Source organism: Leptopilina boulardi, unplaced genomic scaffold (assembly GCF_019393585.1).
Source record: "Leptopilina boulardi isolate dan_hultmark-lab unplaced genomic scaffold, ZJU_Lbou_2.1 LbouV2_368, whole genome shotgun sequence".
NCBI classification, from domain to species: Eukaryota; Metazoa; Arthropoda; class Insecta; order Hymenoptera; family Figitidae; genus Leptopilina; species Leptopilina boulardi.
In genome coordinates, this window is record NW_026137938.1 from 3,408,278 (window position 1) to 3,425,495 (window position 17,218).

The 17,218-nt window shown below is 29.1% G+C and overlaps 1 protein-coding gene across 6 annotated transcripts in view; it reads left to right on the forward strand.

Annotated features, from left to right (window-relative positions):
- The window catches only part of LOC127287127 (kinesin-like protein GA13060), a 375,235-nt gene that overhangs the window by 161,591 nt on the left and 196,426 nt on the right, over positions 1 to 17,218 (forward strand). The window lies entirely within an intron of this gene.

The window sequence follows — 17,218 nt, forward strand, 5'->3', positions numbered from 1 at the left end:
ACAAAAAATACATGGAATTACACTATCGCAGTGATATTCAAAAATTTTTTAACTTTTTGATTTTATTTTTCTTTCTGAGCAGTTTTTTGAGTTTATCTCAAAAATAAAAGCCAATCTGATAATTCTGCCTTCGGATTCGGATTCAGCGTGAAAAAATACATGGAAATAGACTAGTGTAGTGTCTCGGCCAAACAGCTTTTTATTTTTTGTGTGCCTGTGAAATTAATTGATTTAAGTAAATATTTATTTGCAAATAGTCACCGATTATTTGAATCAAATAATTTTTTTTTTCAGTGTAAAGCTTGAATTTAGATCAGATTTTAATAACACAAACTATGAACTAAAAACAACTTTTTAAAAATAAAGTTTTATATAGTTGGTAACAAATTTGAAAAATTTACAAGTAGAATTAAAACTTGTTCTGTTTTTTTTTTTATTAATATTTTAACAAACTCAAATTAACGCTCATGAACAATAAGATGCCCTAATTTATAGTTGCGAGTCAAAACTTATATTTACGTGGTAACTAATTAACTGACATCCTTCTATTCAGATCTTGATTTTCATAATTGAAAACAAGTTGTTCTAATTAATGTGGAATCAAGTTGAGATTTTATTTACTTCCTGCCTTTTTTTTTTTTTTTTTTTTTTTTTTTTAGAAAATGTTTCTAGAGAAAAAAAAAAAATAGCATCAGAATCCTTAGAAATTAATGCTTTTGTCATTCGGGGGTGGTCTTTTCAGTTGCCTTGTCGGAAGCTTTTTTAACAAGATCCAGAAGTCTTCGTCGAGTTTCTAACGAAGTTTGAGTTAAGCAGAGTCCTTTCCAAGTTTTTATTGCAGGCTGAGAATTTATTAGTCGACTTTTCTACTGAAGAGATTAGCCTTACTTAAAGAACGAGTCAACAACTTATATTTGAGAAGTGAAAAAAATTTTTGATGACAAGTCTACTAAAGTTTTCTCTCTTATTTTCACCTACTTTCAAAAGTAAACGACACTTTTAAAGAAAAAGAAAATGTTTACCAATTTTTTGATTGCAGTTGTTTTTTTTTATCTTTTTTCTTTATTTAAATGTTTAAGATAATTAATATTTATATAAAAAATTCATTTTTTTCCCTTCACTTTAATTAAAATATAAAGAAAATTTCGCATATATCGCATATACATGTGTTAATTAGGAAAAGTGTTGAAAGTTTTCATATGGGAAAAATTTTTATTTTCCCCACAGCATTTTTCGTCGACTTTTTTTCCAAAACTTTTACTTAGATTGAATGTCTGTGTATCTATCTTGCATGCGCTAGAGTAAGCAGGATTGCGGAATCAAAAGGAGGCTAGAACTTAGTCAAAGGGACTTTCGTGAAATTCTGCCATCCCCTAGCTTGACTGAAATTCATAATCCTTTCCTTTGATGCGGTTTTCACCTTCGCTTCCAAGTGCTTCTAAGTCCAAAACCTTCACATTCTCCGCAAGTGAAAAACTTTTTTCAAGTTATCTCAAAAGTTTTTAGAATCGTGTTTAGATTTTTTTATGAATTTTTTGTTTTTCTTGAAAAAGATAGTGAAGAAATATTGTAATTTAGACTTTATTGTATTTAAGATATATTTAAGATATATATCATTTTTTTTCTTGACATTTTTATAATTGCCGCGCGTTACTAGGGATAGTGGTAAGCGATTGGTCGGACTCGCTCACTTAATATCCCAAAATTCTATAAAAAGGTTTCTTTATTTATTTACTTATTTCTTTGTTTCTTTCTTTATTTACTTCTTTATTTACTTCTTTATTTACTTATTAATTAATTAATTAATTAATTTTTTTAATTACTTATTTATTTTACTTCAAATTAATAGTTTTGTCAATAAAATTTTAATTCAAATTATGACATTAAGTCCTTGACTTTTTCAATAAACAATATTTATTCCTTGCATTAATCATCGATTTTTCAAAACTTACGTGTTACGATTTATAGGCAACTTTCCCACGTTTCACAATGTTTGGAATCGATCGCATGTAAAATGGTTTTAAAAAACGTAATAAAACATTGTATATTATGTATATATATATATATATATATATATATATATATATATATATATATATATAGTTTAGATAGAGACGAATGAAAGGAGTGCAATATTCGAGAGAAAGATCGTTTAGTGATCCCTGGAAAATCGTGTTTGACATTCGAATGAACCGACACCTGCTTTAAAATCCTTTCTCACAGCGTGGCGCCAAGTCTCCTTTTTTTTCCATTTGATTCTTCATCTCCCTCGTTTATACACGGGATTCTTTATAGTAACAGACACGCGACACGAATTGCGATTATTTTTTCATCTTGACATATTATTCTCTCTTAATTATTTTCTTTTTGGTAAATTTTTACACTTTTCTTTCTACAATGATGAGAAAATTTATTTGAATTCAAATAATCGATTACTTGGAAGAAAATAAATATTTCCTTGAACCAAGTAATTTTTTTTTTTTTTTAAACTAATTTAAATTAGTAGCTCATTTTTTATTCATTCAAATTTACCGCTGGCAATTTTTGGTTGGGTAGAGAGTTTTTTCTTTTCGAATAATTTTTCAGTGTATTGTAAATTTAAAAAAAAACACTGGATCAATAATTTTCAATTAACAAATTCGTTTTAAAAGTATATATACATAAAAGAATGTTAAGTAGAAAAAAAAAAATTAATTGATTTCCAAAAGTTTGCATTTTATTGCATCAAATAATTGAACTCTTGCATTCCTCTTTCGAGTCGAGCGTATATATATACTTCATGACCTTTCGCTTCTTTCTAGTGCCGAGGTAAAGTGCAAAGTTAGCGAATTCCTCTTTTCGAGAAGTCAGGAAGATGCTTTTCGCAAATTTTCCTGGAAGCATTCTGAAGCTGAATTTGTGTTTTTCTTTGGCGGACGTCGAGTGGCGATTTCCCGATGGATCCCTAGAGAGGGATGTTGTGGGGAAAGGGGGGGGGGGGAAACTCTTACCATTTGAGAAGAAGTTTCTGTTTGGAAACGCGTGGCGCCTCATGGCAGGCAGGAAAATCGAGAAAGGATAAAATTGACCCAGCATGACGTGCATTTGTGATAAAAAAAAAAAAAAAAAAAGGGGAGGACTTTTTAAGAGAGAGAAAGACTGCGATTCGCTTTGGACGGTATTGGGAGACATCGGTGATTTTATTGTACCTTTTATATTGCCTTCATGCATTTTCCCTCTTTCTCTCACTTCCACCATCGATTGATCCGCTATTTTTAAACTCCTCTTTTTTTTTTTTTTTTTTATTCCATTTTTGCAAACGATTCGTCGCCTTCCTTCTTTTGCGCTTGTTCCAATCCGTGAGAACGATTCGAAACGTCGTTTTACGAGGGACTGCAAGAACTCGAGTTGAAATTGAAATTTCGCGAGATGTTCACCGAAGATCCAGTACTGATCCACTTCCCCTGGGGATCGACTTTAATGCCGGTTTATTTGCACTGTTCTCGGAACGAAAAGAGTTGAATAAAATTTCCCACTGAGGTATGGCATTAAGAAACTTGAGTCGGGGTTGAAAAAAAAAAAAAACGTAAATCTCGAATTTTACGATAAAATGGATTTTCTTCAATTTCTTTCGTTCATTAGTTTATAGAATACAAATATTTATTGAGGAGAGAGAGAGAGAGAGAGGCGACACGTAATGTAATTGCTTTCTTCCATTCGAAATAGTTTTTTTTTTAATGAAAAAATTTTGTGAGTATAATAAAAATTTTATATTTAAAATATACCAATTGCTAAATTGTAACAAGTCAATTAGGGGTTATTTTCTACTCTTTAAAGGAGCGCTTTACAAAGCGCACCTATGAATTATTTTCCCTTTTGTGATTTGTATTATATACAAAATTTATGGGTGAATGATTTTATCCTCGAGATTTCTTCCTGGGGAGTATCGTCCCTGCGGCTTATATTATTTCCCTGAAATCCTATTAGGGAATTTGATTGACGTCGATCACTGCCGCGTGAAAATTTTTTTGAACTCAATTCTTAATCTCTCTTTTTTTTCCTTCTCTTCTTGGATGTCAGCCTCATGCAATCGTGATTTGCAAAAAAAAAAATTTTTTAATAGGCGTAAATTATAAAAAAAAAAGATATGAAAGAAAAAATTTCTTTTTATAAATCTAAATGAAATTATTTTCATACATTTTAATGTAAATATATATATATATGACAGTTTTATTATAAAGAATAAAATCTACATATATGGAGATGGCATAATTGATGTTCCTTTCTAAGAAAAGACATTTAGTTAACTTGACAATTTCCGTTTTTGAAATGGAAGACAGCTACTGAATAAAAGTAGAATATAACATCGTTTTCAATTTTACAAATTCAATCCTCTGTCAGAGGGATATAAAAAGATATATCGAGTTTTTAAATCATTTATTTCACTACAATATACTTTTACATCATTTTTAGAATTTTTTTATAATTTCAATAAGAAACAAAACATGATGAGATTTTTAATTGTTTTAATAGAAAAAAGTAAAAAGATTTTTTTTTTTTTACAATTCCCAAATACCTTTAAGGTCACTGAGGAGTTGAACTCTTCGTTCAACAGGTAGTGCTTGTATAGACGACTGTACGTCCCGGCCCTCTCCATTATATTCATATCATGTAAATGTGTTCAGCTAACCCCTAGCGTCCCACCTCCTGTTCCAATTTTCCACTCTTTCCTTCTGTGCTACCACCACTCTCTCTCTCTCTCACCCCCTTTATTCATTCCACTTTTCTTCCAACTCAGTTAGAGACAGACTTTGTACATACTACTTTACATTTATTTTAATGGGATAATGGTCAAATTTTCGTCACAGAGTGCATCCCAATTTGTCAGTTTATATACTTCATTCAGAGAGCCAAAAAAAAAAAAAATTCTTATCTGATGCTTCTTTTCATACTCGAGAATGCTTTTAAAAGATTCTTTCGCTTATCTTTGAACTGTTGCAGGACAAAAGCCCTTCTTTGAACTTTACTTTTTTGTACTTTACTAGTTTCCTAAATTAAAAATGCAATGACTTTTGTATAATACGATCATTGAATTATATTTTTGTGAATTGATCTTTTCATTTCATCACACAGAAAATAAAATCTTTTTGCTTCAAAAATAATCGGTTACTTGACTATTATCAAATAAATATTTTCTTAAACTTAATAAATTTTAAGTAAATTAAATTTAATTTACTTCAAATACAGAAATTTATTCTATTTGGCAGAATTTAATAATAATTAATTTCTGTAGAAATTAAATTAATTTTAATCCTTATTCATATGTCTCAATAATAATAATAATAATTTTTCTTAAAGTCCAGTATTAACTTTTTAATAAAATCCATTGGAATTTCCAGACAAATGACAAGTACACTTCCATCGAAAACGATGCAGTTTAGTGATAATCGTTCAATGGGGAATTTCAATTTCGCGTCGTTTTAATCGTCATATTCCTCACGGTAGTCGGATTACCTCAACAGACATGTTGAGTAAAAATGAGCGTGAAAACGAAGTCTCAAATATATAGATGAATAAATGAAAATAAATAAATATTTTGCAAAAAAAAAAAAAAAAAAAAAAAAAACGAGGAAGAGATGAAATAAAATAAGGATCGGAGAAAGGCAGTCGACATGTTACCAAACCAGTAACGATGAGGCATCGGGAGAGATTAAAATGAAAACTCAAGTTTGACATAATTAACCAGACATTGCTTCACATATAAACGAGCGCACGTCCGAACATTATAATTACAAACTACTCTCTTACACGCGCGTTTAACTTCAACGTCGCACCCTCTCGGCCCTTTGCGTAATTTTCCCTCCCAGTCAATTTTTTTTTAATAATTGACTAACACGTTCCACTCGTTAAGATTTCACGATACTGTTCCGATCATCGTTTATGGACTGCTTTCGTTAAATTTATTCCATTCAAACCACACAAAGTGGGGATAATCATAGGGTTCACGTTTCTTTAAAGATTAATCTATGAATAGTATTATAAAATCTGCGCGCTGCCAAGTTGTCATGAAAAAATTTTTTTTTTTTTTTTTTTAATATATCCTTTTTTTCAGTGTAGGTGTAAAATAGGTATTTTTTTTTTATTTCTTTAAAATAAAATAATTTGAAAATTATTCAACAATTTGTTGATTTTCCGCTATAAATGATTCAGCAGAGAAATGTCATTGCCTTGAAAATAAGGAGAAAAAAATCATTAATTATTATCCAACCGCTGCTGGATACGATCAGAATTAATTTTCGATTGGTGACCCCTCTCTCTCTCTTTTTTTTTTTTTTTTTAAAGCGCTCGACCGGTTCACACGTCACGTGTCGTAATGATGTAAGCAAGACGAAGCAGAAATGAAATAGAGAAGCTAAAAAGTAAAGTTTACAAGAAAATTGCCACTTTAAATTGAAATTTAAATCAATGACATTTTTCTCAGATAGTTTATTATAAGTTTTTATAAATCAAAACTGATGATTTTAAAAATTTTTTGACCAAAATTTAAAAAAAACTTTAATAGAGCGAGAAATTAATAAACCACCCTTAAAGGGCGTGGTTTCGAAAGTAGACGTGGTTTAATAACATAATCAACTGTTTTTGTTATCAATAACTAATTTTTGACAAAAAATAAAAAGAAACTTTGCATTAAGGAGTGAAAATAATAAACCACGCCCATAAATAGGCGTGGTTAATGCATTCTCCGCCCTTAATGGGCGTGGTTTCGAATATACGCATGGTTTAATAACATAATTGACTTTATTTTATTAATTAATCTACTTCTTTTAACAAAATCTTAGATAAACTTTGTAAAAAAAGCCTAAAAATAATAAACCACGCCCATAAATAGGCGTGGCAAATGAATTCCCCGCCCTTAACGGGCGTGGTTTCGAAAGTGGGCGTGGTTTAATAACATAATAGACTTTTTGTTATTAATTAATCTACTTTAGATGACAAAATTTTAGAGAAACTTTTGGAAAAAAGCGTAAAAAAATAACTCACGCCCATAAATAGGCGTGATTAATTAATTCTCCGCCCTTAGTGGGCGTGGCTTAAAGAGTAGGCGTAGTTTACAAGAAAAAATGTTACTTTAAATTGAAATTTAAATCGATGACATTTTTCGCAGAAAGATTACAATAAATTATTATAAAGCAAAACTGATGTTTTTTTTTTTTTTTTTGTTGGACTAAATTAACGAAACTAGAAAATACGAACGAAATGAATTCATCTCATATGTATTATATATATAGAAAAGATCGAGTCAAATGAACGCAAATAACAAGTGCTTTCAATGTTACTGCATATACATATAAACGAAGTCGCAATTTTTTCCCTCAACTGACTCTCTATTATCTCTAGTTCTGGCAATCATGATTACACTGCAATGCGAAAAGTCTGCTTTTTTTCATAAAATTATGCATCCCAACTCTTGGTGAACTTTGAAATTTTTCAGTTATCACTTTAATTCCAGACAGTTTTATAAGCGAGGAAATATATATATTTTTTTTTTACTTTTCTAAAGGAAATGCAGAAATGAGACAGCAAATAATTGAACAAATGAAGATATTTTTGTTGAAAACTTTATTTGTGAAAGACATTCATTAAACTAGTTTTCAAATTGTAGTCGAGAGATAAACATTTCATTTTGAATATGGGTAAAAAAAATATTTTTTTGTTTTTATTTGAAAAAAAAATATAACGATATCTGAATCTCTTGTTTAAAAATTTTCCAACATATTTCATTTTAAAAAAATTATATATTAACAACCAGCCATCGATTTCTTAGATTTTGTTATCCTTATAAAATATTTATAATTTCCCAAAGAGTATAATCATAATTCATATATACCCGTATTATGTGTATCTATTCACGAAGATTATCTTCTTAAAAAAAAAACTGATTCAATGATTAATCTTAAAAAGTGACCAACTTTTAGCTATTTTTTTTTAAAAATCTAAGTTAGAATAAAAAATAACTACAATGTAAAAAAACAAATTGTGACGCTACTAAATTTATTTGATTTATACTAAATACTACTAAATAATATGACATGTTTTGTTATCAAAACTTTCAGTGTTAAATTATTTTTTTCTTCTTTTTAAAGAAAATTAAATTTATTCGATTAAACTTAACTAACAATTGCAAACTAAGAGAGTCATCTCGACAAAGCAATAGTTCAATTAGTACAGTCGTAAAATGCAAATGTGGGCATGATATCCGGTTCATTGTCGCTTCGTCTGTCTACTATTTATGCAAACGCTATCATGATGTAAGAAAGAAATACTATGTGTATTTTATTTTATTTTGAAAAGAAATTAATTATTTTGTCTAATATAAAACAGTCTTTTCTAAGTGTTGTTTGAAATTTCCATGCAAAATAAAAAAATAAAAGTTTTTTTTTTTGACTCTTTCATCAGTGTCATTCAAATTTTTTTTTGCATGTCAAAAAAATACGATATAAAAAGTACAAAATAATTAAAATCTTATCAATTTTCATTACATGTAATTTTATAAGCCATTGAATTAAAAAATTTTTAATATCCTTTTTTGTAAAATACTTGAAATAATTCATCACTGTCACAATTAATTAACTTTATGCGATAGAGTAGTTGGAATTTTTTAATAATAGATATCGGAAAAAAGAAGAATTGATCCTTTTTAATAAATGAATAATCGAACGGTTCAGTAAAACACGCTAAAATGATAAAAAAAAAAAAATTCTAATAAATTTTTTAATTTAAAATTAAAAGAATTTTTTTTAAATGTAACATTATGTTTAATGTATCATAAAATTTAAATCTTAAATTATTAACTGAGGTGACTATATTTTTACAATTCGATTTTACATTGAAAATTATCTTCAACAATCGTCCATTTTCCTTTCCATTTAGTAATATAGTTACGAAGCATTCTATGTCTTTTCATGTTAGAAATTCTCGTTCACAAGCAAGTTCACATTCACTGTGAAAGCCCCAATTTAATTTCTTGGCTCCTTTTTCCAGTTCCTCGCCAAATAGAATTTTCCAATTTTTAAGCTAGGTGCAGTATTTGCTCTAGGTGTCCTTCGTACACCTTCAGAAATTGACAAAAAAAAAAAAAAAAAAATGAGTTCGATGCCAATAAAATATTTCTCATAGTTTCAATTTATCCAATATGAAATAGAGAAGAAACAAAAAATGATTGAACATTTGTATTGTTGGTTTAAATTGAAAAATGTTATCTTACAATTGAAAGCTGAATGACAGAAAATTTCAACTATAACGAATAATAATTAAACATAACAATTGTAATAAAAAAAGGGACAATGTATTTATAAAATTAAAAAAAATAGTTTTTGACTATAAAATTGAAGATATACTAAATATATATTTACACGAATTTATTGAATTTCTGTAATAGCCAAATGAGAATTTAGTCTTTTATATAAAGATGAAAATGGAAAATTGATCGATCTGAGTAAAAATAGAGGGGTAATGTTTTCCAACAACGATGCGATGATGAACCACGTGCATTTCTCGTTGGATTAACCAAAGTAATAGTTTAGCGATCCATCAGACTCGGAGAGAAGCAAATGGGACCTTAATTTGTCTGGAAATCAGCCAATAGTTTCCTTCCCCATATCGTAAGAATCTCTCTAAATTCTCATATCAAATGACATCGATATTAATGTCTATGGTAAACAAAAGTGCACTTTCATAATCGATTTATATTTTTCTTGACAATATTTTTCGTTTATCTATTGGTTACTACAATTCAATTCAAAAGTGCAAATTCTTTCTTAAAAAAAAAAATGAAAATTAACATTAAAAAACAACCCACTCGTTTATGGGCGTGGTTTCAAAAATAGGCGTCGTTTAAAAACATAATGAACTGTTTTTAATTACCTAAATTTTTGTCAGAAAATATAATAGAAACTTTGCAAAAGTGCGTGAAAATAATATATACCACACCCAATAACTAGGCGTGGCTAACGAATTGACTGTTCTTTTGTAGTCGTGGCTTTGAAAGTAGGCGTGGTTTAATAACATAATTAACTTTGTTAATAATAACTCATTTTTGACTAAAATGAAAAAGAAACTGCAATAGAGCGTGAAAATAATAAACCCCGCCCATAAATAGGCGTGGTCAATGCATGCTCCGCCCATAAATAGGTGTGGTTAATGCATTATCCGCCCATAAATAGGCGTGGTTAATACATTCTTCCCCCTTAATGGGCGTGGTTTCGAAAGTGGGCGTGGTTTAATAACATAATGAACTGTTTTTGTTATCAATAACTAATTATTGACAAAAAAAAGAAACTTTGCATTAGGGCGTGAAAATAATAAACCACGCCCATAAATAGGCGTGATCAATACATGCCCCGCCCATAAATAGGTGTGATTAATGCATTCTCCGCCCATAAATAGGCGTGGTTAATACATTCTTCGCCCTTAATGGGTATGGTTTCGAAAGTGGGCGTGATTTAATAACATAATGGACTGTATTGAATTAATCTTTTGACAAAATATAAGAGATACTTGACAATAAAGTGGAAATATATTAATTCCCTAAATAGGCGTGACTAATAAATCCTCGACTCTCGATGGGCGTGGTTTCAACAAGAGGCGTGGTTAATTAATATTAATAACTATAGTAATTTTCAGAACAGAAGCTAAGGAATTTTACGAGGGGCTGTTCACTCTCGAATACCCGATTTGTAAGGTAGAGAATATATTAGGTATCTTCCGAATATTCATCAATTAACATAAGAAAATGTAAATTTCTTGATTCTGACTATATTGTATTTTAATTAGAGATTACCGACGATTATTGAAAAGGACGTTCGAATTTGTCGAATACTATGCGAATCCAAACGAATCTCGTCGATTCCAGTAAAATTCTAAATCATGCAGTAAGAATTGTTGCGAGTCACGAATGGTTACGGAGACATACGAGCGAATTCGGCGGCGAATTATACAATTAATCTATTTTTCTTGCAATCTTACTCTTGCAAGTAATTACTTCAAATAAAATGAAAGCACTATTTCCCTTAATTTCAAAATAGGAATTACAAAAATGACTAGCAATCCTTAAAAATCTTTAATGAATTCTCAAATATTGTTCAATTGGATTTTCAGTGAACAGCCCCTCGGAATTTTAACAACAGTGAGTGAAATTAATAAACCACGCCCCTGTATAGGTGTAACTAACAAAGCCCCTCCCTTGATGGGCGTGTTTTTGTAAGTGGGCATCATTATGAGGCTGGAATATTTTTATCTAAATAAAAAAAAAAAAAGTACGAATTAATGTAATGGTTTTTCTTCGAAATAAATATAACTGCTACCTGGCAATAAATTGCATGTTGTTTGAAATAAATGTCAAGTATAAAAATGTCCTCATTTTCAATTTCTTTTCACGATCTAACTGCGATCCATTTTATTCTTTGGTCAATTTTAAAGATTCAGTCGCAACACGTTTCTTTAGTAGATTTTGTATTCAAAGCTTGACTACTCGCTTTCGTATAGCTGTTCGTGTATTACTGTACATATATCGACGCGACATCTTCTCGCTCTACGAGCATTTCCGAAACGAGCAATGGAAATGCACGCACGGAACAACCTAAACTCAATCGTCCGGATATTTATTCTCCCCCCCCCCCCCCACCTCATCCGTTCCTTATAGACTCCTCTTCCACTTGATATCTTGTCCTCTAGATACATGAAAGTTTGGAAAATATTAAAAAGTAATGGTTCTTATCTTTTTCTTTTTTTTAAAGAAAGGAAATTTTTTTTATTACAGATGAAAGTATAGGCAGCGAATCATAAATTCCTTGTCATAAATTTTTATATTTTCTTTTTTATTTAAGGGGGAAAATAATTTTTAAAATAGTTTTATATTTATTTAGTTGGTATTTGAAAATAATTTAGTGTTTTTGTTTTTCTCTATATAAACAATATTGATTGTACTTTTTTTTCCTATAAGCGAATTTATTCAATCGTCTCCACAAAACTTTATTAGTACTTGGCACACGCGGATCTTAAAACTGGCATGTATCCAACATCGAAATATCCACCAAATGTTCATCACTTGGTAATGCAAGTTATGCTATTGCCCTTCTTGTGTGATAACCTAAATTTGAAAAAATTTAACTGAATTAAAGTTCAATTTTTATTGAAATTTATCAAGGTGTGAATTTAACTTGTGAAATGTCGCTCTTTTATAAATTTATTAAGCGTCACGTTCTTTATCTGCAAAATATATCTTCTTATTGTTTACTCTTTTTTTTTTTGTGAAGCGATCTCGTTCAATTTATGCCACAAATGCCGTGTAATAAACGGTTGATCTTCTTCGCAAGATAGCGAGCAAGAGACTGGCCATTTGGATAACGGACACGCGATTTTGTGAGGCACACGTGTAGATTAATATGCGACTCGAAACTTGAGTAAAAAAAGAAGAAAAAAAAAAAAAAGAACACCCAGGTAAAAGAATAACAATCTCGAAACAAATTATATATTTCACTGAAATGATTATAAAATATATATTGTGATTCGTCACAAGGTAGAAAATGTTTCATTTTTTGGGAAATTCTAAAAAAAAAAGTTTTAAAGTATTTTTTTTTTTACTTCCTTTAATTCGAACAGTAAGGTTTATTTTTTGGTCTAATTTTGAAATATGACTTATCACATGACATGTGAGCATATTAAAAGTTTAAGATCTTATTAATTTCACCTGTAACTGTAAATTATAATTGTAAATTGAAATCATCAGCAAAATATGGTTTTCGATTTCTGAGGGACGATAAACATCAGAATTGAAATTTTCGTTTTAATATGATGTACTAAAGAAATATTTTATCCTTTCATCTTTTTTTTAATTCTTTAAGTGTATCTATATTTCACTTTTGAATTTTATAAATATTTCTCTTTAAAATTGTTTTTTTTTAATTTAATTTTTTCATTAGCATTATTTTATGGAAAACAAAATTCTTACGAACATTGTGCTACTTAAATTTTAATTTCTCTAACAGCTTCCGCCTTTCACGTATATTATGTACCAGAAGATGAAACTAATTAATTAATCAGTTTTTCATTCTCTCGAGTTGTATAATACATTATCATTATATTAATCGTCACAACTTTTTTTTTTTCTTTTATTGTTTCGTTTCACCTCTCTTTCGCTTCACTCACTTTTGGAGCAACATCATCTCTGATCGCAAAAGAGAAAGAGAGAAAGATGAAGGACTTGTCCCTCAAAGTAAAGAAAAATAAAAGAGAAAATAAAGAGAGAGAAAGGGGAATGTATCTGGCAAAAAGTGAGCCCGAGGGATAGTTTCAGAGAGAGCGCTTATGGCGTATTGCAATAGATTTATCCTTGCCTTTTGCCCATAGGTCTGTTGTCGTTGTGTTATCGTAAAAAAAACCCTGTTCTACATAGAGGGCATTATTTATTCCATTTCGATGGCATTAGACTAGAAAAACCTCAAGAGCCGAGAAACTTTCTTGGCTACTCTTCATTCTCTTCCTTTCTTCTTCATTGCTATCCTTTGAATATTTTCTTCAGAGTCGTGCGCTTTCCCCCAAAAAAACCCTTCTATGTAGATCCAATCTGGAACTTCTCCAAGTTTTCTTTGCGTAAATTTTGCAATCGCTTATTATATCTCAAAAGAGTTAGAATATTTACTTTACTAAAAAAAAAAAAGAGAGAAAACTTCCACTAGATATTTAATTTTTACATTGTGGCATGGTAAAATTATCAATAATTAAAAATTCCCGAGAATCTTAAATTAATGTCGATTTATCCATACCTCCTATATACCGCAACGACGAGATAAAAATCATTAACTATTTTCGTGTATTCGCAAAGCTGCAATTAGTGTCCTTTTTTTTCATGGCGCACATGAATGCCATTAGTGATATCGGATTTTTCATATCCTTTCTCATCTATTGTTATTTACATAACATATATATTGTAACCCATGTCGTAAAGGGGAAGGCAATAAATTGCTTGATTATAAATATATGATAGAATCAAAAATCTTGTGTGACTTAAACTTGTAAAATTATCGCTCGTTTCAAAATATAAACACATGTGTCATGTGTGCAACGAGGGATATGATAAATGTAGCTGTGTTTTAGTTTAATGGAAACTTTCTTCTTCATTTAGTATGCAAATATTCCCACCTTTTATATAATCGTTAAAATTCAATTCTACACATGACGAATGTACATATTACATTCTCCCACTTTAATATTTTATAACGTTGCAGTTAAAAATTTTCTCGGAAATTAATTGGAAAATTTATTGATCTCAAATTTTCCATGTTTTTTATATAGTAATTTTAAATAAATTTTTTGTAAATTTTAGTTTTTTTTAAACCAGTTTAATGAGATAGATTAGAAAAACATTAAAGGGCGTTTTTTTTTTTTTAAACAGGAAGTATATACATATATATTTGATTTGAAATAACACGCACGTTTTCTCAGTTATGAGCGTATCTTTTATCATATTATACTTTTGTTAAAAGGAGAGTCGTACATTTTTAGAAAAGAGCATCGAGAATGCAGGAATATTAAATGAGTGTAGAGGAAAAAATGAGGGAAGGATAATTAATATTGGGGGGTGTAAAAAAATGTTAGTAGGGAGGGTACACGCTTATCTCAACGTCATGTAATATTGTAATTACATTGCCATCGCGCACGAATCTCACTCGCAGTAGATAAAAAAAAAGAACAACAAAAAAATGAAATAAAATTATAATTTTATTGATAATTAAAAATTAGATCCCTAATGATTATTAGCATTAAATTATGAATAAATCTGTTATGACATTATTTAATATTTGAAAATTTGTACTATTGAAAATATGATTTATAACTATTTTTTATAAATTTTTTAATTATATAACAAATATTTTATCATATACGGTTGTTATATACAAATGTATATATATTTATTCAACGAATATTCACTGAACAAGAATTCAGAATAAAACCACGGTTCTCTATTCAAATTATTTTGCACGACAAACGTGGAAAAATTGTTTTTTTTTTTTTTTCATTAAATTAGATTCATGTGACTGATGTGATAATTCATTACCGCTTTTTATATTGAACAAACAATATTTCATTGAAATGGATGTTTATTGTATGATTAATCAACAGATTCAAAATTAATACTCATTTTCCTCTCTCGCAATAATATTTATTTAAATATATCATATTTATCATAAAAGCTCTGCTTTTAACCTACTGCAAAGTATTATATGTTTACAGTTTATTTTACATTATACATTATCCCGATAATTGATGAATTAATTAAATTTTTTTATCTCTTGTTTTCATATAAACAATTTTTGTTCTCCGCTAACATTTTATTTTTTAAATATTTCTCAAAATGTCCTGTCACTAATTAGACTAATAAATTTGTAATTAATTACTAAATACTACTAATTAAGTTATTTTTTTTTTTGACGAAAGTTGATTAAATTTTTGTATATATAATGAGAGAGTCAGCCCGAGGGTTTTTGATGCGATTTGTCTACCTCGGGCACAATGGGTGGGACAAAATGACGTGAATGATTTCCTTTTTTTTTTTTTTTATCTTTTGGAAAAGTTTTATAAAAGATAATGAAGACAGCAAAAAAAGCATTGCTGAAGGAGACGAATTATTTATACGTTTTGGAGGTGGATCTTAATTGTATAAAGGTTTCATTTATATATATATATAAACATTGGTGGGCTTTTTCGACCTTAACGGCCGATTAACCAACGACGACATTGTTTAATGGACTGAGATTATCTTCATGCCAATGATATACAGCCGGAAATTGTTGCCATTTTTTTTCGCCAATTCAACGACAAAGTTAAAGTTCCTGAAACTCACTTGGAACTTCATGCGTCAGCAAACTTTGTAAACACCCACTTCCCGTTCCTCTAAAATTCATAATGAGTACTTCTATTTTGCAATTATATTTTATATTAATGTATATTATAGAAATTATATTTTTGCTTGTTATTTTGTAACTTGTAGCAAATATATGAAACATTGCAATACAGTATATCTTTTTTTTTTTTTTTTAATTGTCCTTGATGCAGATTTTACTCAAGTTTGACAAATGCTAAACAAGGTATATCTTTTGTGTGCAGCGATAGAATGGCTTTCAGACTCGAAGCGCGTGCACAGTTTGACAATGTTATGAATTACCTGAACGCGTGTTAAATTGCGTGAGTGCGTGATGAGATGTCGCTTCGACCCTCTTCTCACCCTTTTGTCTTTGCCTAAATAAGCAATTCCAACACCATAATTTATTAGGTCAACTATATCAAAGTCAAAAGTCAAATCGATTATTTCTTCTTCTTTTTCTTCTTTTTTTCCACAACATCAAACACTTTCCGGAAGTAGGTGTGTGGATATTGCGATTCAACTTCGATATCGATAATTAATATCTCCACTTAATGAGTCTATACAAAGCGTAACAAATGTAAATTCTTATCATTCATCAGCTTGTTACCAAAATGTGTTACATTTCCTCAAAATTATCCCCAAAAAAAAATAAATATACGCAAGATTGCTTATTTACGATAAAATTATATCGAATTAGTAATAAATGAAAATATTTCGAATTTTTAATACAAAAACACAAAAAGTTACTAATGATGAAGCAAAAAAAAATCTTAATACTAAAGTCTTTTCAAGATGAGGCAATATTCTGAAATTGCATAACTTTTAGCCACGCTTTTAGCTATATGTAGAAAAAACTGAATGGACAATTTAAAAGTTTCCTCTTCAGGAGAAATCAGTTTTTGTTTTTTTTATGTTTTTCTTTTTTAAAGTAAATTTACCTTTTTAAGAGGACAATAAAAATATTAGTATAAATATTTACTGAGGGTCAATAAAAATTGCGTGTTAAATTATTGTTACGACTGTCGATTTAAAAACGCCGACCATTTACTTTTGTTATGTTGCTCGCTACATTACCGCACCATCGTTTCTGAATTATTAGAGTTTAACACGCAATTTTTATGATATAAAACTAAAAAAGATTACACAATAAAAATTATGCCCCTTTTATCGAAAAATACAAAAAAAGAAGTTATATTTAACAGAGAAAAGAATATTTAATTATTAAATTTAATTGCTATTAAAATTAATAAATTTATTAAAAAGTCATTAACTAGAATTAAATTAGATGAAAATTTCTTAGTAGTTAATTATTACGAA